Below are 25,947 nucleotides of genomic sequence, written 5' to 3'. Positions count from 1 at the left end.
GAGGTGGTCTGGTCATCTGACTGGTGGCCTGCGGAATTAGGATTGGGCCCCCCTCCCAAACCATCTGTCAGAAACCTCAGCATTACCATAGACGCCCCCTTGCCCATGAAGCCCCACATAGATCAGGTTCTTGGGGTCTGCTACGGCATCATGTGCATTCTCCGTAAGATTTTTAAGTGGCTCCCTATTGAGGCTAGGAAACCACTGGTGCAGGGCCTTATCGTTAGCCTTTTGGACTACGGAAACGCCCTGTTCACTGCCCTAAATGCCAATCTGCTTTCCAAGCTTCAGATTCTTCAGAACCCGGCAGCTAGGCTTGTCCTCAATCGCCCCAGTAGATCCAGTAGATCCTCATCCATCTCGAACCTACCGACTCTTCCTTGTCTCCCAATCTGCCAGAGATGTCACTTTAAAATCCTAAGCCTGGTCCATAAGACAATGCATGACGCCGGCCCTAACTACCTAAAAAACAAGCTCCTTAGGTACATCCCTGGTAGATCTCTAAGGTCCAACTCCAAATTCCTCCTTGCTTAGCCCCGTTTTCGGACTCTGCACAACGGGGGCCGTTCCTTTTCCTATCTGGCCCCAATGTTGTGGAACAAACTACCGGTCCGTATCTCTTCCATAACCGATCATAAATGTTTCCGTAAAAATCTTAAAACCTGGCTTTTCCCCCCTCCCACCAACTAGCCGCAATGCACCGTCCCTGTCCTCCATTCTTTAGCTGCTAGCGCCTTGAGACCTTACGGTGAACTGTGCGCTATATAAGAATGTATGACTATGACTATGAGGGACCCTCCAAATTCTGACCACAGGCCTGCCATTGTAGCCTGTGTGAGTTGGTGCATGCATCTCTCACGAAAGATTTGTTTCCTTATATCTAGCATCCCTGCACTTGAAACCTATAAGTCACCCCTTTAGCAGGCCTTTCAGTCCCAAAGGCTGGGTGATTGGTTCCGAATGTGAGGGTGGCCCTGCATGAGCAGCCTACCCCTACAAACCCCGAAGTCCATTCTCCAGGCATTGTACGTAAATCAGCCATTATGAGACAGCAAGACTATCTCTAAACTGGCTGGAACGAACCTGGGCATATTTGGTATCAGACATGTTGGAATCATACCCCAACACTGTATCTGGTGTTGGAGGTATGATTCCATCCACGGTAGGGCTCCTCGGGGAAGCATACCAGGCTCCTGGGACCGATCCTACAGACCTTGAAAGCAACTTAGGCCTGCTGCCTACAACAGACACTATTTTGCCCTCCTGCTGCTGGGCCAAGCCCGAGAAGGGGAAGGTAGGACAATAGGCTTCCTGTCATAGGGAGGTGTGACCATCTCCCAGACAAGATTTAGTGTATTAGGCAGGGGTGGAGGCGCTTGCCAGCGCCACATGGTCTGCTGGGAGGGCAGATTTGGTGCCCTCCTTGCATACTCCACTTCAAACCAGCTCAGGGAGCTGTTGGCTACCGCTCTGAACCACAGCTGAACTCATCACTGATCCTGGGCTCCTACAGACTCCAACATGTTCAGTGACATACGAGACAGCTGACCTCATCGCTGATCCTACGCTCCTACAGACTCCAAATGGTTCAGTTATGTTATGTTGTAAGAATTCTAGAGCGCACAGCTGCCCCAGCAACGGGGCGTCCCGGTGCTGACAGAACTGAGACAAAAGTTTCCAGAGAAAACTGAGCGAGAGTCTAGGTCAGTTTCTATACAGATAAAAACAAAAAGGTTTTGATAGCTTTCCGGAAAGCAAGCAAATCATCCAAGGCACGAATACATAATGGTAGAGAGTTCCACAGCCTAGCAGCTTGGAACCGGAATGAGGATCCTCCGGCCCTAGAGTGATTAAAACGTGGCACAAACGCCAGATGCTGTCCATAAGAGCGCAGCTGTCGATGAGGCACGTAGGGATTCAGAAGACCACCAAGGAGTGATGGACTATTTACCTTTAGGATTTTGAACGCCAAGCATAGCGCTTTAAACTGGATCCGCTTGTCGATCCGAAGCCAGTGTAATTCTTGAATGGTGACCCCCACAGAACAGTGGCGAGGGAGGCCCACCAGCGCTCTCGCAGCAGAGTTCTGGACTCGCTGAAGACGCCGTATCTCCGCTTTGTTGGCTCCAAGAAGCAATGAACTGGCATAATCCAAGCGGGATAATATTGTGGACTGCATGATTAGCTGACGCACTGCCGGGTCGAAATATTTCAGGAGAGGTTTTAAACCTCTTATGAGCCCCACGCTTGTAGCCGCTACTCTCTTGGTGTGGGTCTGGAAGCTAAGAGTGGAGTCCATCCAGACCCCAAGATTTTTTACCACTGTTTTAGGAGGTGGCCTAGGACCAAGGGATGCTGGCCACCAGTGTTCATTCCAAAGGGTAGCCTTCTTACCCACCAACAAAACCTCGGTCTTGCCTGCGTTGAGCTGAAGACAGTTATCTGTCATCCACTGCGCCACTGCTCTCAGCCCCTCTCTGAATCTGGTGGCTGCTACCGATGGTCCCTCCGCTAAGGTGATAACCAGCTGGGTATCATCTGCATAGGACACCATCGTGAGATCCCATCTTTTAGCAACCGCAGCCAAAGGCTGTACATACAGATTAAACAGAGAGGGGCTGAAGCTGAGCCCTGGGGTACCCCCTGTCCGATGGAATGGGATTTTGACAAAAACGGAGGAGCCGACACCCGAAAGGATCTATCAGTTAGAAAGGACCTGAACCACCTCAGCGCTGTCCCGGTCACCCCTGCTGCCTCCAGACGGTAAAGAAGGATGGAATGAGATACCGTATCAAAGGCAGCGCTGAGATCCAACAGGATCAGCGCTGCACTTTGACCAGCATCCAAAACCGTCCGCAGATGTTCTGTGGTGGCAAGCAGGGCGGTTTCTGTGCGGTGGCCAGGCCGAAAACCGTTCTGGGATGGGTCCAAGATGTTATGGGAGCTCAAGAATTGAGATAGAGTGTGATTAACATGGGCTTCGGCGATCTTAGCTACCCAAGGGATAAGGGGGATGGGTCTAAAATTCTCAGGTTTTAAAGGGTCTAGCGTGGCCTTCTTAATATTAGGAGACACCCAAGCCTCTTTCCATGCTACTGGGACCATAGCCCTTGTGAAGGATAGGTTCAGTATTTGGCAAATTGGCTGCTGAAACAGCGTCAGAGATTCAACAAAGTGAAGTGGCCTCATGGGGTCAGCTGGAGATCCAGATTTTATTTTACCACTCAATTCAGTGACATACGACACAGAATTGTGAGAAAAATTAAAATTTTTAGCTAAATTTGAGATTTGCAGGGGATTCTGGGTAAGATAACATTGGGGGACCCATGCAAACCACACCTCCCTGGTCTCCACCCGGTGTTTCCATAGATGGCTGCTGAGCCCGGGACCAAAAACTCCTTTGCAAAAATAGGTTGTTTTGTGATAGATCGGGAGCACCTGCGTTTTTGGTCCTGGCTCGCATGCCATCAATGGAAACCGACTAAAAATAGATATTTCTGAAAACTAGACACCTAGTGGAGTCCAGGGATGTGTGGCTTGCATGGATCTCCCAAAGTTTTCTTATCCAGAATCCGCCGCAAAGCTCAAATTTAGCTAAAAGGTCACATTTTCCTCACATTTCTGTGAGCCAAGTTTGTGAGATCACTGCGCCGGCACACCTTTCCCCCCATCCAGCGTTCCCCTCAGTCTCCTGATAAAAATGATACCTCACTTGTGTGGGTGCCCAAAGCAGAGTCAGCCTAATAACTTATATTAAAATAACTGCCCTTTTGGACCCTCTTTGGTCCCCCTCAGTTGATCCTTAGATACGTTTTTAGGTTCTCTGTTTTGGGCACCAACACAATTGAGGTATATTTTTTTTTATCAGGAAACCGAGGAGTACGCTCGTTGGTGGGAAATTTGTGCCGGCACGATGAGGCCACAACTTTTCCACTCAGAAATGTGAGGAAACTGTGACTTTTTAGCTAAATTGAAAGTTTGCAGGAGCTTCTGGGTAGTAAAACGCTGGAGGTTTCACACAAACCACACCACCACCCAAGCGCCATCTATGCACACCACCAGCCAAGCGCCATCTATGCACACCACCAGCCAAGCGTCATCCATGCACACCACCAGCCAAGCACCATCCATGCACACCACCAGCAAAGGACCATCCATGCACACCACCAACCAAGGACCATCCATGCACACTACCAACCAAGCACCATCTATGCACACCACCAGCCAAGCGCCATCTATGCACACCACCAGCCAAGCGTCATCCATGCACACCACCAGCCAAGCACCATCCATGCACACCACCAGCGAAGGACCATCCATGCACACCACCAGCCAAGCGTCATCCATGCACACCACCAGCCAAGCACCATCCATGCACACCACCAGCCAAGAACCATCCATGCACACCACCAACCAAGCACCATCCATGCACACCACCAGCCAAGCACCATCCATGCACACCACCAGCCAAGGACCATCCATGCACTCCACCAACCAAGCACCATCCATGCACACCACCAGCCAAGCACCATCCGTGCACACCACCAGCCAAGCGCCATCCATGCACACCACCAGCCAAGCGCCATCCATGCACACCACCAGCCAAGCACCATCCGTGCACACCACCAGCCAAGCACCATCTGTGCACACCACCAGCCAAGCACTATCCGTGCACACCACCAGCCAAGCGCCATCCATGCACACCACCAGCCAAGCACCATCCATGCACACCACCACCCAAACTCCATCCATGCACACCACCAGCCAAGCACCATCCATGCACACAACCAGCCAAGCACCATCCATGCAGACCATCAGCCAAGGACCATCCATGCACACCACCAACCAAGCGCCATCCATGCATACCACCAGCCAAGTACCATCCATGCAGACCACCAGCCAAGGACCATCCATGCACACCACCAACCAAGCACCATCCATGCATACCACAAGCCAAGCACCTTCCATGCACCCCAACAGCCAAGCGCCATCCATTCACACCACCAGCCAAGCACCATCCATGCACACCACCAGCCAAGCACCATCCATGCACACCACCAACCAAGAACCATCCACGCACACCACCAGTCAAGCACCATCCATGCACACCACCAGCCAAGCACTATCCATTAACACCACCAGCCAAGCACCATCCATGCACACCACCAGCCAAGCACCATTCATGCACACCACCAGCCAAGCGCCATCCATGCACACCACCAGCCAAGCGCCATCCATGCACACCACCAGCCAAGCGCCATCCATGCACACCACCAGCCAAGCGCCATCCATGCACACCACCAGCCAAGAACCATCCATGCACACCACCAGCCAAGCGCCATCCATGCACACCACCAGCCAAGCGCCATCTATGCACACCACAAGCCAAGCACAATCCATGTACACCACCAGCCACGAACCATCCATGCACACCACCAGCCAAGAACCATCCATGCACACCATCAGCCAAGCACCATCCATGCACACCACAAGCCAAGCACCATCCGTGCACACCACCAGCCAAGCACCATCTGTGCACACCACCAGCCAAGCACTATCCGTGCACACCACCAGCCAAGCGCCATCCATGCACACCACCAGCCAAGAGCCATCCATGCACACCACCAGCCAAGAACCATCCATGCACACCACCAGCCAAGCGCCATCCATGCACACCACCAGCCAAGCACAATCCATGCACACCACAAGCCAAGCACCATCCATGCACACCACCAGCCACGAACCATCCATGCACACCACCAGCCAAGAACCATCCATGCACACCACCAGCCAAGCACCATCCATGCACACCACCAGCCAAGCACCATCCATGCACACCACCAGCCAAGCACCATCCATGCACACCACAAGCCAAGCACCATCCATGCACACCACCAGCCAAGCGCCATCCATGCACACCACCAGCCAAGCACCATCCGTGCACACCACCAGCGAAGCACCATCTGTGCACACCACCAGCCAAGCACTATCCGTGCACACCACCAGCCAAGCGCCATCCATGCACACCACCAGCCAAGCACCATCCATGCACACCACCAGCCAAGCACCATTCATGCACACCACCAGCCAAGCGCCATCCATGCACACCACCAGCAAAGCACCATCCATGCACACAACCAGCCAAGCACCATCCATGCACACAACCAGCCAAGCATTATCCGTGCACACCACCAGCCAAGAACCATCCATGCACACCACCAGCCAAGCACCATCCATGCACACCACCAGCCTAGCACCATCCATGCACACCACCAGCCAAGCACCATCCATGCACACCACCAGCCAAGCGCCATCCATGCACACCACCAGCCAAGCACCATCCATGCACACCACCAGCCAAGCACCATCCATGCACACCACCAGCCAAGCACCATCCGTGCACACCACCAGCCAAGCGCCATCCATGCACACCACCAGCCAAGCACCATCCATGCACACCACCAGCCAAGCACCATCCATGCACACCACCAGCCAAGCACCATCCATGCACACCACCAGCCAAGCGCCATCCATGCACACCACCAGCCAAGCACCATCCATGCACACCACCAGCCAAGCGCCATCCATGCACACCACCAGCCAAGCACCATCCATGTACACCACCAGCCAAGCGCCATCTATGCACGCCACCAGCCAAGCGCCATCCATGCACACCACCAGCCAAGAACCATCCATGCACACCACCAGCCAAGCGCCATCCATGCACACCACCAGCCAAGCGCCATCCATGCACACCACAAGCCAAGCACAATCCATGCACACCACCAGCCACAAACCATCCATGCACACCACCAGCCAAGAACCATCCATGCACACCACCAGCCAAGCACCATCCATGCACACCACTAGCCAAGCACCATCCGTGCACACCACCAGCCAAGCACCATCTGTGCACACCACCAGCCAAGCACTATCCGTGCACACCACCAGCCAAGCGCCATCCATGCACACCACCAGCCAAGAGCCATCCATGCACACCACCAGCCAAGAACCATCCATGCACACCACCAGCCAAGCGCCATCCATGCACACCACCAGCCAAGCGCAATCCATGCACACCACAAGCCAAGCACCATCCATGCACACCACCAGCCACGAACCATCCATGCACACCACCAGCCAAGAACCATCCATGCACACCACCAGCCAAGCACCATCTATGCACACCACCAGCCAAGCACCATCCATGCACACCACCAGCCAAGCACCATCCATGCACACCACAAGCCAAGCACCATCCATGCACACCACCAGCCAAGCGCCATCCATGCACACCACCAGCCAAGCACCATCCGTGCACACCACCAGCGAAGCACCATCTGTGCACACCACAAGCCAAGCACTATCCGTGCACACCACCAGCCAAGCGCCATCCATGCACACCACCAGCCAAGCACCATCCATGCACACCACCAGCCAAGCACCATTCATGCACACCACCAGCCAAGCGCCATCCATGCACACCACCAGCCAAGCACCATCCATGCACACAACCAGCCAAGCACCATCCATGCACACCACCAGCCAAGCATTATCCGTGCACACCACCAGCCAAGAACCATCCATGCACACCACCAGCCAAGCACCATCCATGCACATCACCAGCCTAGCACCATCCATGCACACCACCAGCCAAGCACCATCCATGCACACCACCAGCCAAGCGCCATCCATGCACACCACCAGCCAAGCACCATCCATGCACACCACCAGCCAAGCACCATCCATGCACACCACCAGCCAAGCACCATCCGTGCACACCACCAGCCAAGCGCCATCCATGCACACCACCAGCCAAGCACCATCCATGCACACCACCAGCCAAGCACCATCCATGCACACCACCAGCCAAGCACCATCCATGCACACCACCAGCCAAGCGCCATCCATGCACACCACCAGCCAAGCACCATCCATGTACACCACCAGCCCAGCGCCATCTATGCACGCCACCAGCCAAGCGCCATCCATGCACACCACCAGCCAAGCACCATCCATGCACACCACCAGCCAAGCACCATCCATGCACACCACCAGCCAAGCACCATCCATGCACACCACCAGCCAAGCGCCATCCATGAACACCACCAGCCAAGCACCATCCATGCACACCACCAGCCAAGCGCCATCTATGCACGCCACCAGCCAAGCGCCATCCATGCACACCACCAGCCAAGCACCATCTGTGCACACCACCAGCCAAGCACTATCCGTGCACACCACCAGCCAAGCACCATCCATGCACACCACCAGCCAAGCACCATCCATGCACACCACCAGCCAAGCACCATTCATGCACACCACCAGCCAAGCGCCATCCATGCACACCACCAGCCAAGCACAATCCATGCACACAACAGGCCAAGCACCATCCATGCACACCACCAGCCAAGGACCATCCATGCACACCACCAACCAAGCGCCATCCATGCACACCACCAGCCAAGGACCATCCATACACACCACCAGACATGCACCATCCATGCACACCACCAGCCAAGCATGATCTATGCACACCACCAGCCAAGCACCATTCATGCACACCACCAGCCAAGCGCCATCCATGCACACCACCTGCCAAGCACCATCCATGCACACAACCAGCCAAGCACCATCCATGCACACCACCAGCCAAGGACCATTGTTGGACCCGGCCTCATGGCGTGGTCCTACCCCTCCCGCATGGCGGGCCCAGGACGACATCGGCCCTCCATCGAGCCACGGTCACCCCCCGGGCATGAACCTACACGAACTACCGACGAGAGCAACCACCCTGGCAAACCACAGCTCTCCCCCCCGGAACATGGCATACCCTGCATGCCCCACCACTGCCGGTCCGGCCACCACTCCGGAACACCCCTACTGGCCCGACTCCAGCTTGGGCCCAGCGCGTCCCAAGCACGCGGCCTCGCCCGACTCCATCTTGGGCCCATCACGTCCCGAGCACGTGGCCTCGGCACCGGCCAAGGCCCCAGCGAAGCCCCAACATCGAGGCACCAAGATCCCCCTGGGTGGTAGAGTGGCCCCTCGACGGATCTAAGAGGAGGGGAGTTTCGATGGCCCTCCAGCCGTCCCCGGACGCCTGGTATCAATCGCCCTCCGGCCTCCCTGGGCGCTGGCTCCACCCAAACGGCTGGGTGTCTGGACACCACCATCCCGGCCCCTCTGGCCCCCAGGCGCGAGGGTCTGGACATCAAAGGACCCCAGTCCTATATCTGGGCCAGCCCTGGAGTGGGACGCCAGTTGTATCCTGGAGTCAAGAGCCCTGCTGACGCTGTCGCGGCTGACCCCGAGAAGAACTCATTTCCCTGAAGCCTGAACCCATCTTTGGAGCCTGCTGGCGCTGCCGCGGTCCATCTTAGCTGAACCACCCATGGAGCCTGCTGGCGCTGCCGCGGTCCATCTTAACTGAACCATCTTTGGAGCCTGCTGGCGCTGCCGCGGCCCATCTTCACTGAACCATCTTTAGAGCCTGCTGGCGCTGCCGCGGCCCATCTTCGCCGAAACCACCTCGAGGCCTGCTGGCACTGGCGCGGCCCCCTCTCCGTTAAAGACCACCTGTCGAGTCCTGCTGGCGCTGCCGCGGCTCGACCTCTCGGAACCCCCCGGCTCGAGGATTGAGAGCTGTGCGCAGGGTATCCCTTCCTTCACCAGTACTGAGACTGTCCCGCTACCCTATCCCTTATTTACGAGACTTTTCAGATCCCTCGATCTGCCTGTACATATCGTTGAGAACAAGCAACCTTTATTCTTGATAAAGCCTAAGAACTTATCCTCTTGTGTGGTGTCCATTTGTAGTGGGTGGTTACTCTGCTGTACGATCCTAGGAGAGAACCCTCACCCAGGAGGCCTCTCGATAACGCTCGGCTACTTCTCGACAGAGGGGTGGATCTAGGGGGGGTCAGTCAGACATCTTCTGCCTCCCCCCGGGTTCGCCTTTCTAACATTGGTGGCAGCGGTGGGATCCGAGCCAACGCAGATCGTACAGAGAGTGATTTACCCGCTATCGATAAAAACACACTGCGATCATGACTACTCAAGAAACCAGACCGACTGCAGAATTCCAGGAAGAGAAAATAGAAGAGTACAGTCATAAGGAATTGAAACAATTCTGCAAAGACCTGGGCATCGCTACCACGGGCCTAAGCACCAAGGAAGACTTTAAATCGGCCCTGCAAACATGGGTGGAAGCCGGAGACACGCCACCCCAAAATGAAGATGACCCGGACCAGAACGGACGCCCGGAGACCGACGCGTCCCCAACAGGGGAAAGACCCGCAAACCTAGACATGGGCCTCTCCCACGAAGACGCCCGAGAACGAGAGAGGAACCGGCTCCACGAACTGGAGCTAGCCCGACTCCGGCTAGACGGAGAAATACAGATGGCGGAAAGAAAAATAGCCCTCGAGCAACTACGGCTGGAAGGAGACCTGGAGGAGAAACGAAGACAAAGAGACCTCGAAGAAAAGAGACTCACGTTCGAGCATGAGCGTGGCTTAAAAGAACTAGAAATAAAGGCCAAAACGAGTGAGGCCAGCGCCTCCGGGGTCAAGACCTCGCCCCCTCCTGTGGACACGAAGGTGCACATACCCAAGGATGTCGTCAAAGAGTACTATAAGAACGACGACATCCAACAGTGGTTCAAAGCCTATGAAGTAGCCATGACCGCCCATCGAGTACCCCTCAAGGACTGGGGCGCCGGCCTGTGGGGGAAGTTCGTCAACGAAGGGAAGGATGCCCTGCTAGAGCTCCGCGATGCCGAGATGACCTCGTACGAACACATGAAAACCGCCCTCCTCACTCGCTACGGACTCACCCCCGAAATGTAACGGCAGCGATTCCGAGACTGTAAAAAAATCCCTGGTACCACATGGGTGAAATACGTGAACTTTTATAGCAGAGCCTTCGAGGGGTGAATAAAAGGCAGTCATGTCACCACCTACCAGCAGTTGGTCGACCTCATTATCTGGGAACATCTTTCCAACAACTGCTTCATCAAACTCGCTGTCGAGGCTGATAGATGGGTGAGCACCCGAGTCCCCCGGAGCCCGATGGGAGACTACGGCCGGGGATCCCCGGGGAACCACCGACCACGAGGCGGCGGAGGAGGCCAGAGCCGGGGCCGAGACGCCCCCACGGGGTCCTCCCCTACCTCCACTTCGCCGGCCCTGGGCCGAAGGGGGGGCCCCTCCAGCACGACCGGGGCCCCGCCCGAACGTTACTTGCCACAGATGCCAGCGGCCGGGTCACTATGCTAATGATCCCCTCTGCCCGATGAACCAGCGACCCGGCACCACCGGTCCTCCCAACCGCCAGATCGCGGCCGCCGCCCTGGGGGAAGAAAGAGGCGAGGAAGAAGACGACGACCCCGAGCCGGTCGAGTGGGAGCCCGCCGCTATGTCCTTGGTGTGCCTGGGCGAAAGAGACATGATCCCCCGAGCCCCGATTCCAGGCAACACACAAAAGTACCGCCAATGGGTCACCATCAATGGACGCCGGGCCGAAGCCCTCCGTGACACTGGAGCCAGCGTGACGGCGGTCCGCTGCCATTTGGTGACCCCTGAACAAATTTTGCCCAACGTCCTGTGCCCAGTACGGTCGGCGGACAACTCCGAGAGCTTGTGCCAGATGGCCCGTATCCCCTTCGAATGGGGAAGAGTGTCGGGCATGCTGAAGGTGACCGTCCGGGACGATGCGCCCGTGGACTGCCTCCTCGGGAACGACCTGGAAAGTTCCCCCTGGGCCCACATCAAGCGGAGAGAGCATCTGGGCATGCTAGGCCTTCCTGAGTGGGCCTGTGCGACCACTCGATCCATGACCGCCCGGGCCTCCACCCCGAACGAGGACACCCCGCCTGAAGAACCGGAGTGGCCCGCACCTCCGCCGCCCGCCATCCCCGAGATCGCCGGCCCTGAACCCAGGCCCCCGGGGCCCAACCACAAAGACCTCACCGAGCTCGGCCACCTTCCCGAACTAGCCCAATGGCGCCAAGAAAGTGGCCCCACCCACGAGCAGTTCCGACAGGAACAGAAAACGTGTCCCTCCCTCGAGGGAATTCGACAACAAGCCGCCACGCAAGCCGCCGGAGAACCATCGGGGTCCCACTGGGTCTATTGGGACCATTATCTCCTATACAGCGAGCAGAAGATTGCCGAACTAGGGGCCAGCCGAGTACTGGTGGTCCCCCTACGATTCAGAGACTTCCTCTTGAACCTGGCACACGACGTGCCCCTCGCCGGGCACCTGGGGCAGGACAAAACCTAAAGCCGCCTGGTGACCCATTTTTACTGGCCGAAAATGCGCAACGATGTAAGCAACCACTGCAGGACCTGTCCGACCTGTCAAGCCAGCGGGAAGAGCGGGGGGAAAGTCAAGGCCCCACTCCAGCCTTTTCCTGTGGTAACCACCCCCTTCGAGCGAGTGGGGATAGACATAGTGGGGCCCCTGGACCCCCACACCTCTCAGGGACACCGCTTCATCCTCGTTCTGGTGGACCATGCCACCCGCTATCCGGAAGCCATCCCCCTCCGAACCATCACGGCACCCGTGGTGGGCCGAGCGCTAATGGGGATCTTCTCCAGAGTCGGCTTCCCCCGAGAGGTCGTGAGCGATCGGGCACAAACTTTATATCTAAATATATGCGGTCCCTGTGGCAACAGTGCGGGGTCACATATAAATTCACCACCCCGTATCACCCCCAAGGAAATAGACTTGTAGAACGGTTTAACCGAACACTGAAGGGGATGATTAAGGGCTTGGAAGAGCCGTTACGACGCAGATGGGATGTCCTGCTGTCCTGCCTCCTGTTTGCCTATCGAGAGGTGCCCCAGAAGTCCCTGGGGTTCAGCCCCTTCCAACTGTTGTATGGGCATCCTGTCCGAGGTCCCCTCAGCCTGGTCAAAGAAGGCTGGGAAACGACTGTCCGAGAGGCTCCACCGGATGTCTACCGGTACCTCCTGACCCTCCGCAACCAGACTCGGAAGTTCCGGGAGCTTGCCGAGGCCAACCTGGAGGCCAGTCAGGAGGAGATGAAACGCTGGTATGACCAGAACGCCTCGTCCATCGAGCTCGAACCGGGACAGCAGGTCTGGGTCATGTCCCCAGTCGAACCTTGTGCCCTCCAGGACAAATGGACGGGGCCCTTCAAAGTGGTGGAGCGCAAGAGCCCCGTCACTTACTTGGTGGACATGGAGTCCCCCCAGAACCCCCTCCGCGTCCTGCACGCCAACCGGCTCAAGCCTCACTTTGCCCGCACTGAACTGAGCCTGCTGCTAGCTACAGATGAGGGAGCTGAAGACGACTCCGAGCCCCTCCCAGATCTCCTGAGCACCACCGAGAAGGACGGCTACGTCGAAGGGGTCACACTCTCCTCTACCCTGACCCCAGAACAGCACCAAGACTGCCGGAAACTGCTGGGGGAATTCGCAGACCTATTTTCCCTCACTCCCGGAGTCACCCGGTGGTGTGTCCACGATGTAGACACCGGGGATAGCCCGCCCGTACGACACCGGGCTTTTCAAGTTCCCGACCGAGTTCGGGCCTGCATTCAGTCCGAAGTTGCCAAGATGCTAGCTCTGGGGGTAGTCAAACCCTCAAACAGTCCCTAGGCCAGTCCCGTTGTCCTGGTCCCTAAAGCCGCCGCCCCCGGCGCACCCCTGGAGCTCCGGTTCTGTGTCGATTACCGGGACCGACGCCCATCCCATCCCCCGGGCAGATGAACTGATCGATCGCCTGGGGGCCGCCAAGTATCTCAGCACCTTCGACCTCACGGCCGGTTATTGGCAGATCGGCCTCACCCCTGGTGCCCAAGAGCGATCTGCCTTCTCGACCCCCGACGGCCACTTCCACTTCAAAGTAATGCCCTTTGGCATGAAAAATGCTCCGGCCACCTTCCAGAGACTAGTGAATCAAGTGCTACCGGGGCTAGAAGAGTTCAGTGCCGCATATCTGGACGATATTACGGTATACAGCCTCCACTGGGACGAGCACCTGACACACTTCTGGGAGGTCCTGACGGCCCTCCGGCGGGCCGGACTGACAATAAAAGCCAGCAAGTGCCAGATAGGCCAGGGATCCGTGACCTATCTGGGGCACCAAGTAGTGGTCCTACCCCTCCCGCATGGCGGGCCCAGGACGACATCGGCCCTCCATCGAGCCACGGTCACCCTCGGGCACGACCCTACACGAACTACAGACGAGAGCAACCACCCTGGCAAACCACAGCTCTCCCCCCGGGAACATGGCGTACCCTGCACGCCCCACCACTGCCGGTCCGGCCACCACTCCGGAACACCCTTACTGGCCGACTCCAGCTTGGGCCCATCACGTCCCGAGCACGTGGCCTCGGCCCCGGCCAGCCCCGACATCGAGGCACCAAGATCCCCCCGGGTGGTAGAGTGGCCACTCGACGGATCTAAGAGGAGGGGAGTTTCGATGGCCCTCCAGCCGTCCCCAGACGCCTGGTATCAATCGCCCTCCGGCCTCCCTGGGCGCTGGCTCCACCCCCCTGCTGGGTGTCTGGACACCACCATCCCGGCCCCTCTGGCCCCCAGGCGCGAGGGTCCGGACATCAAAGGACCCCATTCCTATTTCTGGGCCAGCCCTGGAGTCGGACGCCAGTTTTATCCTGGAGTCAAGAGCCCTGCTGACGCTGTCGCGGCTGACCCCGAGAAGAACTCATTTCCCTGAAGCCTGAACCCATCTTTGGAGCCTGCTGCCGCTGCCGCGGTCCATCTTAGCTGAACCACCCTTGGAGCCTGCTGGCGCTGCCGCGGTCCATCTTAACTGAACCATCTTTGGAGCCTGCTGGCGCTGCCGCGGCCCATCCTCGCTGAACCATCTTTGGAGCCTGCTGGCGCTGCCGCGGCCCATCTTCGCCGAAACCACCTCGAGGCCTGCTGGCGCTGCCACGGCCCCCTCTCCGTTAAAAACCACCTGTCGAGTCCTGCTGGCGCTGCCGCGGCTCGACCTCTCGGAACCCCCCGGCTCGAGGATTGAGAGCTGTGCGCAGGGTATCCCTTCCTTCACCAGTACTGAGACTGTCCCGCTACCCTATCCCTTATTTACGAGACTTTTCAGATCCCTCGATCTGCCTGTACATATCGCTGAGAACAAGCAACCTTTATTCTTGATAAAGCCTAAGAACTTATCCTCTTGTGTGGTGTCCATTTGTAGTGGGTGGTTACTCTGCTGTACGATCCTAGGAGAGGACCCTCACCCAGGAGGCCTCTTGATAACGCTCGGCTACTTCTCGACGGAGGGGTGGATCTAGGGGGGGTCAGTCAGACATCTTCTGCCTCCCCCGGGTTCGCCTTTCTAACAACCATTTATGCACACCAGCAGCCAAGCACCATCAATGTACACCGCCAGTAACACAACATCCACACACATCACCAGCCAAGCACCATCCATGCACACCACCAGCCAAGCACCATCCATGCACACCACCAACCAAGTGCCATCCATGCACACCCCAGCCAAGCACCATCCATGCACACCACCAACCAAGGACCATCCATGCACACCACTAGCCAAGAACCATCCATGCACACCACCAGCCAAGGACCATCCATGCACACCACCAGCCAAGGACCATCCATGCACACCACCAGCCAAGCACCATCCATGCACACCACCAGCCAAGCACCATCCATGCACACCACCAGCCAAGCACCATCCATGCACACCACCAGCCAAGCACCATCCATGCACACCACCAGCCAAGCACCATTCATGCACACCACCAGCCAAGCGCCATCCATGCACACCACCAGCCAAGCACAATCCATGCACACAACAGGCCAAGCACCATCCATGCACACCACCAGCCAAGGACCATCCATGCACACCACCAACCAAGCGCCATCCATGCACACCACCAGCCAAGGACCATCCATACACACCACCAGACATGCACCATCCATGCACACCACCAGCCAAGCATGATCTATGCACACCACCAGCCAAGCACCATTCATGCACACCACCAGCCAAGCGCCATCCATGCACACCACCTGCCAAGCACCATCCATGCACACAACCAGCCAAGCACCATCCATGCACACCACCAGCCAAGGACCATTGTTGGACCCGGCCTCATGGCGTGGTCCTACCCCTCCCGCATGGCGGGCCCAGGACGACATCGGCCCTCCATCGAGCCACGGTCACCCCCCGGGCATGAACCTACATGAACTACCGACGAGAGCAACCACCCTGGCAAACCACAGCTCTCCCCCCCGGAACATGGCATACCCTGCATGCCCCACCACTGCCGGTCCGGCCACCACTCCGGAACACCCCTACTGGCCCGACTCCAGCTTGGGCCCAGCGCGTCCCAAGCACGCGGCCTCGCCCGACTCCATCTTGGGCCCATCACGTCCCGAGCACATAGCCTCGGCACCGGCCAAGGCCCCAGCGAAGCCCCAACATCGAGGCACCAAGATCCCCCTGGGTGGTAGAGTGGCCCCTCGACGGATCTAAGAGGAGGGGAGTTTCGATGGCCCTCCAGCCGTCCCCGGACGCCTGGTATCAATCGCCCTCCGGCCTCCCTGGGCGCTGGCTCCACCCAAACGGCTGGGTGTCTGGACACCACCATCCCGGCCCCTCTGGCCCCCAGGCGCGAGGGTCTGGACATCAAAGGACCCCAGTCCTATATCTGGGCCAGCCCTGGAGTGGGACGCCAGTTGTATCCTGGAGTCAAGAGCCCTGCTGACGCTGTCGCGGCTGACCCCGAGAAGAACTCATTTCCCTGAAGCCTGAACCCATCTTTGGAGCCTGCTGGCGCTGCCGCGGTCCATCTTAGCTGAACCACCCATGGAGCCTGCTGGCGCTGCCGCGGTCCATCTTAACTGAACCATCTTTGGAGCCTGCTGGCACTGCCGTGGCCCATCTTCGCTGAACCATCTTTAGAGCCTGCTGGCGCTGCCGCGGCCCATCTTCGCCGAAACCACCTCGAGGCCTGCTGGCACTGGCGCGGCCCCCTCTCCGTTAAAGACCACCTGTCGAGTCCTGCTGGCGCTGCCGCGGCTCGACCTCTCGGAACCCCCCGGCTCGAGGATTGAGAGCTGTGCGCAGGGTATCCCTTCCTTCACCAGTACTGAGACTGTCCCGCTACCCTATCCCTTATTTACGAGACTTTTCAGATCCCTCGATCTGCCTGTACATATCGTTGAGAACAAGCAACCTTTATTCTTGATAAAGCCTAAGAACGTATCCTCTTGTGTGGTGTCCATTTGTAGTGGGTGGTTACTCTGCTGTACGATCCTAGGAGAGAACCCTCACCCAGGAGGCCTCTCGATAACGCTCGGCTACTTCTCGACAGAGGGGTGGATCTAGGGGGGGTCAGTCAGACATCTTCTGCCTCCCCCCGGGTTCGCCTTTCTAACATTGGTGGCAGCGGTGGGATCCGAGCCAACGCAGATCGTACAGAGAGTGATTTACCCGCTATCGATAAAAACACACTGCGATCATGACTACTCAAGAAACCAGACCGACTGCAGAATTCCAGGAAGAGAAAATAGAAGAGTACAGTCATAAGGAATTGAAACAATTCTGCAAAGACCTGGGCATCGCTACCACGGGCCTAAGCACCAAGGAAGACTTTAAATCGGCCCTGCAAACATGGGTGGAAGCCGGAGACACGCCACCCCAAAATGAAGATGACCCGGACCAGAACGGACGCCCGGAGACCGACGCGTCCCCAACAGGGGAAAGACCCGCAAACCTAGACATGGGCCTCTCCCACGAAGACGCCCTAGAACGAGAGAGGAACCGGCTCCACGAACTGGAGCTAGCCCGACTCCGGCTAGACGGAGAAATACAGATGGCGGAAAGAAAAATAGCCCTCGAGCAACTACGGCTGGAAGGAGACCTGGAGGAGAAACGAAGACAAAGAGACCTCGAAGAAAAGAGACTCACGTTCGAGCATGAGCGTGGCTTAAAAGAACTAGAAATAAAGGCCAAAACGAGTGAGGCCAGCGCCTCCGGGGGCAAGACCTCGCCCCCTCCTGTGGACACGAAGGTGCACATACCCAAGGATGTCGTCAAAGAGTACTATAAGAACGACGACATCCAACAGTGGTTCAAAGCCTATGAAGTAGCCATGACCGCCCATCGAGTACCCCTCAAGGACTGGGGCACCGGCCTGTGGGGGAAGTTCGTCAACGAAGGGAAGGATGCCCTGCTAGAGCTCCGCGATGCCGAGATGACCTCGTACGAACACATGAAAACCGCCCTCCTCACTCGCTACGGACTCACCCCCGAAATGTAACGGCAGCGATTCCGAGACTGTAAAAAAATCCCTGGTACCACATGGGTGAAATACGTGAACTTTTATAGCAGAGCCTTCGAGGGGTGAATAAAAGGCAGTCATGTCACCACCTACCAGCAGTTGGTCGACCTCATTATCTGGGAACATCTTTCCAACAACTGCTTCATCAAACTCGCTGTCGAGGCTGATAGATGGGTGAGCACCCGAGTCCCCCGGAGCCCGATGGGAGCCTACGGCCGGGGATCCCCGGGGAACCACCGACCACGAGGCGGCGGAGGAGGCCAGAGCCGGGGCCGAGACGCCCCCACGGGGTCCTCCCCTACCTCCACTTCGCCGGCCCTGGGCCGAAGGGGGGCCCCTCCAGCACGACCGGGGCCCCGCCCGAACGTTACTTGCCACAGATGCCAGCGGCCGGGTCACTATGCTAATGATCCCCTCTGCCCGATGAACCAGCGACCCGGCACCACCGGTCCTCCCAACCGCCAGATCGCGGCCGCCGCCCTGGGGGAAGAAAGAGGCGAGGAAGAAGACGACGACCCCGAGCCGGTCGAGTGGGAGCCCGCCGCTATGTCCTTGGTGTGCCTGGGCGAAAGAGACATGATCCCCCGAGCCCCGATTCCAGGCAACACACAAAAGTACCGCCAATGGGTCACCATCAATGGACGCCGGGCCGAAGCCCTCCGTGACACTGGAGCCAGCGTGACGGCGGTCCGCTGCCATTTGGTGACCCCTGAACAAATTTTGCCCAACGTCCTGTGCCCAGTACGGTCGGCGGACAACTCCGAGAGCTTGTGCCAGATGGCCCGTATCCCCTTCGAATGGGGAAGAGTGTCGGGCATGCTGAAGGTGACCGTCCGGGACGATGCGCCCGTGGACTGCCTCCTCGGGAACGACCTGGAAAGTTCCCCCTGGGCCCACATCAAGCGGAGAGAGCATCTGGGCATGCTAGGCCTTCCTGAGTGGGCCTGTGCGACCACTCGATCCATGACCGCCCGGGCCTCCACCCCGAACGAGGACACCCCGCCTGAAGAACCGGAGTGGCCCGCACCTCCGCCGCCCGCCATCCCCGAGATCGCCGGCCCTGAACCCAGGCCCCCGGGGCCCAACCACGAAGACCTCACCGAGCTCGGCCACCTTCCCGAACTAGCCCAATGGCGCCAAGAAAGTGGCCCCACCCGCGAGCAGTTCCGACAGGAACAGAAAACGTGTCCCTCCCTCGAGGGAATTCGACAACAAGCCGCCACGCAAGCCGCCGGAGAACCATCGGGGTCCCACTGGGTCTATTGGGACCATTATCTCCTATACAGCGAGCAGAAGATTGCCGAACTAGGGGCCAGCCGAGTACTGGTGGTCCCCCTACGATTCAGAGACTTCCTCTTGAACCTGGCACACGACGTGCCCCTCGCCGGGCACCTGGGGCAGGACAAAACCTAAAGCCGCCTGGTGACCTATTTTTACTGGCCGAAAATGCGCAACGATGTAAGCAACCACTGCAGGACCTGTCCGACCTGTCAAGCCAGCGGGAAGAGCGGGGGGAAAGTCAAGGCCCCACTCCAGCCTTTTCCTGTGGTAACCACCCCCTTCGAGTGAGTGGGGATAGACATAGTGGGGCCCCTGGACCCCCACACCTCTCAGGGACACCGCTTCATCCTCGTTCTGGTGGACCATGCCACCCGCTATCCGGAAGCCATCCCCCTCCGAACCATCACGGCACCCGTGGTGGGCCGAGCGCTAATGGGGATCTTCTCCAGAGTCGGCTTCCCCCGAGAGGTCGTGAGCGATCGGGCACAAACTTTATATCTAAATATATGCGGTCCCTGTGGCAACAGTGCGGGGTCACATATAAATTCACCACCCCGTATCACCCCCAAGGAAATAGACTTGTAGAACGGTTTAACCGAACACTGAAGGGGATGATTAAGGGCTTGGAAGAGCCGTTACGACGCAGATGGGATGTCCTGCTGTCCTGCCTCCTGTTTGCCTATCGAGAGGTGCCCCAGAAGTCCCTGGGGTTCAGCCCCTTCCAACTGTTGTATGGGCATCCTGTCCGAGGTCCCCTCAGCCTGGTCAAAGAAGGCTGGGAAACGACTGTCCGAGAGGCTCCACCGGATGTCTACCGGTACCTCCTGACCCTCCGCAACCAGACTCGGAAGTTCCGGGAGCTTGCCGAGGCCAACCTGGAGGCCAGTCAGGAGGAGATGAAACGCTGGTATGACCAGAACGCCTCGTCCATCGAGCTCGAACCAGGACAGCAGGTCTGGGTCATGTCCCCGGTCGAACCTTGTGCCCTCCAGGACAAATGGACGGGGCCCTTCAAAGTGGTGGAGCGCAAGAGCCCCGTCACTTACTTGGTGGACATGGAGTCCCCCCAGAACCCCCTCCGCGTCCTGCACGCCAACCGGCTCAAGCCTCACTTTGCCCGCACTGAACTGAGCCTGCTGCTAGCTACAGATGAGGGAGCTGAAGACGACTCCGAGCCCCTCCCAGATCTCCTGAGCACCACCGAGTAGGACGGCTACGTCGAAGGGGTCACACTCTCCTCTACCCTGACCCCAGAACAGCACCAAGACTGCCGGAAACTGCTGGGGGAATTCGCAGACCTATTTTCCCTCACTCCCGGAGTCACCCGGTGGTGTGTCCACGATGTAGACACCGGGGATAGCCTGCCCGTACGACACCGGGCTTTTCAAGTTCCCGACCGAGTTCGGGCCTGCATTCAGTCCGAAGTTGCCAAGATGCTAGCTCTGGGGGTAGTCGAACCCTCAAACAGTCCCTAGGCCAGTCCCGTTGTCCTGGTCCCTAAAACCGCCGCCCCCGGCGCACCCCTGGAGCTCCGGTTCTGTGTCGATTACCGGGACCGACGCCCATCCCATCCCCCGGGCAGATGAACTGATCGATCGCCTGTGGGCCGCCAAGTATCTCAGCACCTTCGACCTCACGGCCGGTTATTGGCAGATCGGCCTCACCCCTGGTGCCCAAGAGCGATCTGCCTTCTCGACCCCCGACGGCCACTTCCACTTCAAAGTAATGCCCTTTGGCATGAAAAATGCTCCGGCCACCTTCCAGAGACTAGTGAATCAAGTGCTACCGGGGCTAGAAGAGTTCAGTGCCGCATATCTGGACGATATTGCGGTATACAGCCTCCACTGGGACGAGCACCTGACACACTTCTGGGAGGTCCTGACGGCCCTCCGGCGGGCCGGACTGACAATAAAAGCCAGCAAGTGCCAGATAGGCCAGGGATCCGTGACCTATCTGGGGCACCAAGTAGTGGTCCTACCCCTCCCGCATGGCGGGCCCAGGACGACATCGGCCCTCCATCGAGCCACGGTCACCCTCGGGCACGACCCTACACGAACTACAGACGAGAGCAACCACCCTGGCAAACCACAGCTCTCCCCCCGGGAACATGGCGTACCCTGCACGCCCCACCACTGCCGGTCCGGCCACCACTCCGGAACACCCTTACTGGCCGACTCCAGCTTGGGCCCAGCACGTCCCAAGCACGCGGCCTCGCCCGACTCCATCTTGGGCCCATCACGTCCCGAGCACGTGGCCTCGGCCCCGGCCAGCCCCGACATCGAGGCACCAAGATCCCCCCGGGTGGTAGAGTGGCCACTCGACGGATCTAAGAGGAGGGGAGTTTCGATGGCCCTCCAGCCGTCCCCAGACGCCTGGTATCAATCGCCCTCCAGCCTCCCTGGGCGCTGGCTCCACCCCCCTGCTGGGTGTCTGGACACCACCATCCCGGCCCCTCTGGCCCCCAGGCGCGAGGGTCCGGACATCAAAGGACCCCAGTCCTATTTCTGGGCCAGCCCTGGAGTCGGACGCCAGTTTTATCCTGGAGTCAAGAGCCCTGCTGATGCTGTCGCGGCTGACCCCGAGAAGAACTCATTTCCCTGAAGCCTGAACCCATCTTTGGAGCCTGCTGCCGCTGCCGCGGTCCATCTTAGCTGAACCACCCTTGGAGCCTGCTGGCGCTGCCGCGGTCCATCTTAACTGAACCATCTTTGGAGCCTGCTGGCGCTGCCGCGGCCCATCCTCGCTGAACCATCTTTGGAGCCTGCTGGCGCTGCCGCGGCCCATCTTCGCCGAAACCACCTTGAGGCCTGCTGGCGCTGCCATGGCCCCCTCTCCGTTAAAGACCACCTGTCGAGTCCTGCTGGCGCTGCCGCGGCTCGACCTCTCGGAACCCCCCGGCTCGAGGATTGAGAGCTGTGCGCAGGGTATCCCTTCCTTCACCGGTACTGAGACTGTCCCGCTACCCTATCCCTTATTTACGAGACTTTTCAGATCCCTCGATCTGCCTGTACATATCGCTGAGAACAAGCAACCTTTATTCTTGATAAAGCCTAAGAACTTATCCTCTTGTGTGGTGTCCATTTGTAGTGGGTGGTTACTCTGCTGTACGATCCTAGGAGAGGACCCTCACCCAGGAGGCCTCTTGATAACGCTCGGCTACTTCTCGACGGAGGGGTGGATCTAGGGGGGGTCAGTCAGACATCTTCTGCCTCCCCCGGGTTCGCCTTTCTAACAACCATTTATGCACACCAGCAGCCAAGCACCATCAATGTACACCGCCAGTAACACAACATCCACACACATCACCAGCCAAGCACCATCCATGCACACCACCAGCCAAGCACCATCCATGCACACCACCAACCAAGTGCATCCATGCACACCCCAGCCAAGCACCATCCATGCACACCACCAACCAAGGACCATCAATGCACACCACTAGCCAAGAACCATCCATGCACACCACCAGCCAAGGACCATCCATGCACACCACCAGCCAAGCACCATCCATGCACACCACCAACCAAGGACCATCCATGCACACCACCAGCCAAGGACCATCCATGCACACCACCAGCCAAGCACCATCCATGCACACCACCAGCCAAGCACCATCCATGCACACCACCAGCCAAGCACCATCCATGCACACCACCAGCCAAGCGACAGCCCACACCTACCACCAGCAAAGCGAATGTCCACACACAAATCGCAAGACATGGTCCAGCCATGCTGACCGATAGCCAAGCACTAATCCACACACACCACCAGCAAAATGCAGGTTCACACACAGTCAGCCAAATGCCAGCAAAAACGGACCATCAGCCGCACTCCAGTTCACACACACTGAAGATAAGGTCTCGAGGTTTTCTGCAGATTAGCCTAAAAATATCGCTGATCTGCCCCCAAGAGGGTGGTGGGGGCGGTGGGGGGGGGTGCAGGAATAGCACAAATGTGTTCACAAAAAAGATGATAAACCCTGCCTAAGCCCATAAACATTTCTCTGGTTCATAGTGGGCTTTCTGCCCTCCAGTGAGCAGATATGGGGCTATTGCTATTTTTAGGGGGCATTTGCATAGCAGCCATCTTTAATAAAAAAAATCCTGGTGTCTAATAGGAATACTGCCTCCAGGGAGAAATCAAAGGCAATTACCCCCATCTGCCCCTTCAAGGCGGGCAGAAAGACTGTCCCATTTTTTTGTTCGGAGGTGGGGTCATTGGCACACATATTGAAAACAAGAAATCCCTGGGGCCTAGTGGGCTTTCTGCCACCCTGGGGTCAGATCGTGGGCTAGTACCCTCAATTGAACCTGAGGAGCGGCAGAAAGACTTCTATGTTTACAATTGTGAATGGGGCATGGCTTTGCCCATTGTGGGTAGCTACAATCCCTTTTTTTCAACAAAAATGAAATCCCTGGTGTCTGTTGGACTCACCCCCCCCCACCCCCCGGGGGCAGATCAGTGGTAATAAAGACAGAAAGACTGTTTTGGGGTGTAGAGATATTAGCATGCCTATTCTGGGAAGCCCCGACTTCTCTTTCAGAGAGGAAAAAAAATCCCTGGCGTCTAGTGGCCTTTCTGCCCCCCAGGGTGAGGGGAGTAGAAAGACTGATTATTTTTAGACAGCTGGGGGCAGTATAATGCCCATTTAGGGCAGCCCCTACCACTATGTTTAAAAATAAAATCCCTGTTGTACACTGTACTTTTGAACCCCCCCCACCTTCCTGTGGGGGGGGGGGAGGGGCTGAAGGACTGAATATGGACAAATTCTTATGAGGGAACAAAGGCCCTTGTCCAAGGGGCCGCTCCCCCTCCCTGGTGTCTATTGGTAGATCCCTGCTTAGGGATCGCCCTCCTGGGGCGATCCCCAAGCAGAGATCCACTAGATTCTCCCCTTCCCAATGAAACTGCTCCTGCCTGCCTACGTGCTCGGTGGACTGAGATAGCCCCAGGGGTATGTAGGCAGTGAAAGTGAAATGAAGCTTTCAGCTTATTTCACTTTCACTGTAGTGACGTCAGCAAGCCATGCACGCCGCACGTCAGTACACTGAAATAAAAGTGCCTCGGGCAGCTGGGAAAGCTCTTCACCAGTTCCCAAGGCTGGAAAAAAAATAAGGAAATTCCTCTGCTGTTTCCAGCTGAGGGATTTCGAAATAGTGGGCCTTGGACGCAACAGTTACATCCTTAGCACCGGAGCGCCACAACCTTGGACGCTACCAGTACGTCCAAAGAGTGAAAGAAGTTAGTAGATCTTGCTCTGCCAGTGATGTAACTGGCAATGCTTCCCAACCAGGATGTGTTCTACATATGTCGCATATATTATGTCATTGATGTTCCCTGCAACCTGTATCGCTCAAAGCGTTTCCTCTTTGTTGATGTTTTACAAGAATAAAAAAACGCAATCAAATATTTATGAGATAATGAGATGCAAACATACCTCCACCCTGCACATCCTGGGACTAGACTGCCGGAAAGAGATCGATGGGAAGGTGAGAAAAACACTGAAACAGGGCCTGAAAGAGCAAATTCATAAAAATAGTTAGGAGAAGATAGATGGAAATTAGAAATGACAAAAGGGGCAAGCAAGAGAAGGAAATAAACTCACTAGCCCTGTGATTTTTACAGAGCAAAAAATTAAAGAAAATGTTTTAAAAGTTTGGATAACAATGAAAAAAACCACAATTTACAACCCATAGAAACTGAAAACAGAAAAGCCAATGATTCTTATTTTCAATGCGCATTTTTAGAGAAGACTTGTTGCATGCATGGGAGGATTAAAAATGAGATCTAGTGTGTCATGACGGTGCACCAGGTGTGGTTTTCCGTAGTCAGGCATCCCAATGGGGTCTGGATAATGCAGTCTTTTTATAACTGTGTTTAACGTGGATGCTGATAAAGCTAGGAATGAAATGCATAATAGTTGAGACTTTCTGAATCTTTAAACTTAGGAACATCTAAATTCTGAGCATGCATACAACACATAATGTGAAGTGGGCATTTGGATGAGAACAAACAGATAGCAGGCAAGAAAAGAAGTGGAGAAGAGCTAAAGGGAAAGGGAGGGAAAGAAACTCAATGGTTGTGGCACTCTTTCTGTTAACCTTAGAACCCTCACATTCAGCATATGCTGCTCGGAAGACATTTGGGAAACTGAAATCATAGCCGGAGACCTAAAAATTAAGCTGTATGCGGACAACATACTCTCCAGAACGTTCGCTGCCAGCACCGACGTTCACCATATCAGACTGTACAGCACTTTTTCAGGTACATAATGAACTGGACCATAAGTGAAGTCTTACCCTTGTTAATGTTAATGTTAATGTTATGGGTGTCTTATATAGCGCTCGGCTACTCCA

At 56.9% G+C, this 25,947-nt stretch overlaps 1 protein-coding gene across 1 annotated transcript in view; it reads right to left on the bottom strand.

The window, feature by feature from the left end:
- The window catches only part of LOC144806007 (uncharacterized), a 45,409-nt gene that overhangs the window by 4,657 nt on the left and 14,805 nt on the right, over positions 1 to 25,947 (bottom strand). Inside the window, exon 2 of the mRNA XM_078672465.1 lies at positions 25,029 to 25,104. The gene's annotated coding sequence lies outside the window, so the exon portion shown is untranslated. The remainder of the gene's footprint in view (positions 1 to 25,028; positions 25,105 to 25,947) is intronic.

This window comes from Lissotriton helveticus (assembly GCF_964261635.1).
Source record: "Lissotriton helveticus chromosome 1_1 unlocalized genomic scaffold, aLisHel1.1 SUPER_1_unloc_39, whole genome shotgun sequence".
In the NCBI taxonomy this organism is placed as follows: Eukaryota; Metazoa; Chordata; class Amphibia; order Caudata; family Salamandridae; genus Lissotriton; species Lissotriton helveticus.
The sequence above is the reverse complement of the archived record's forward strand: the minus strand, read 5'-3'. Positions and strand labels throughout refer to the sequence as shown.